A 1,480-nucleotide genomic window follows, 5' to 3' on the forward strand; every position below is an offset into this window, starting at 1 on the left:
AGAGATTCCTGCTCGTCCCACAGACGAGAGCCACACGCTGTTTACCAACAGCAGTCACACAGCCTCAGCAGATACAGTGATGCACAGCGTGACATTCGCCCTGCTGTCTGAGGCCTGTCCATACGTAGCATCACATTCACTTAGAGCACCTAAACTCCAGTGGTATTTTTCTTCTAGCCAACAAATCTGGTGTGCAGAGCCGAACCCACAGTGAATAAATCCTGCTAACAAGTCCTGTGTGTTTGTTCCAACCTGACATATCAGAGTTTTTGCAGTGTTCACCAACTTAAATTTCAGACACATACGATGCAATTTAATACCTTTGTACCAAAGAATGATGAAAAACAAATAACTATTCATTAAGAACATGAACGCTCCGTGACATTTCCATCACATTCTTGTCAGTCATTCCAGCTGTATATACCATCACTTTGACCCATGGACAGGCCTACAGACCAGGGGCCGGGGGCAGGTATCGACTCTCACCGATACTGAGCTATAACGACTCAGTCATTAGGGGACATTGTTGGCCTTCAAAGGACCGAAACACCACCGAGGGGGATAAATATCTCTGGCTCAACACCAGTCAGTCAGAACTGATGAAGCCTCTTGGATGAGAGGTGAAACGTCTTCGACATAGAAACCTAGTCCAGTTGATTTTTTCTACGTTTTTTCAGTTTACTGTGACCTAGATGACTGAGAATCTGCACAGACATACCTCATATAGATTATACAGATCTGTACAGGTCTCTAGTTTTAAGTACTCTATTTTTATTCCTATTTATCTCATTTCAATGAGCATTCCTTTGTCTGCATCATTTTCATGCCTGTTTAAACTGCTTATTTTGCATTGTTTGCGCTGTTTGTTGATTGTTAATACTGCTGATTTTGTTATATTACACAGCCTTATGCTGGTTTACTGTCTACTTGCCCCTTGTACATTGAGAGCCGATGTACCAGTCAAATTCCTCATGTATAACAAATCAATGGCATTAAGCGTTATTCTGTTTGTAAAACATTTTTATAAAATGAAAGTCGGAATCTCTGAACCTCAGACACTCACAATGAGGATGTTTTTGCAAAAGGAAGCAAGTGTTATAAGGTGAGGACTCGAGTTTTAGGCCTCGATAATGAGGACATTTTTGGAAAATGAAAAGTCAGGGCAGTTTTTAGACAGTGAATATGTCTAGGGAAGAAAAACCTTCAATGAGGACACCGTCTGGTCCTCACTTTTTATTTTAATTGCAACATGAAATAACACATTTACAGGATAAAGGACAGAGAAGATGAAACAACAGACATGAACAAAATAGACAAAGGGATTATTAAATTAAGTTGTGTATGTGAAAGGGTGTGGTGTGGGTGTATCCACCTCTATGCAGACTGATATTCAGTATGTATTAAAGAAAAATAAATTAAGAAATTCGGGGGGGAGGTAATTGGGAAAAAAAAAAAAGTGGGTGGGGGGGGGGGGGTTAAA

The 1,480-nt window shown here is 40.5% G+C and overlaps 1 protein-coding gene across 1 annotated transcript in view; it reads right to left on the reverse strand.

Moving 5' to 3' along the window:
- ankfn1a (ankyrin repeat and fibronectin type III domain containing 1a) overlaps positions 1–1,480 on the reverse strand; it is an 85,371-nt gene that overhangs the window by 6,982 nt on the left and 76,909 nt on the right. The gene's annotated exons all lie outside the window — the stretch shown is intronic.

This window comes from Monopterus albus, unplaced genomic scaffold (assembly GCF_001952655.1).
Source record: "Monopterus albus unplaced genomic scaffold, M_albus_1.0 scaffold177.1, whole genome shotgun sequence".
Lineage (NCBI taxonomy): Eukaryota > Metazoa > Chordata > Actinopteri > Synbranchiformes > Synbranchidae > Monopterus > Monopterus albus.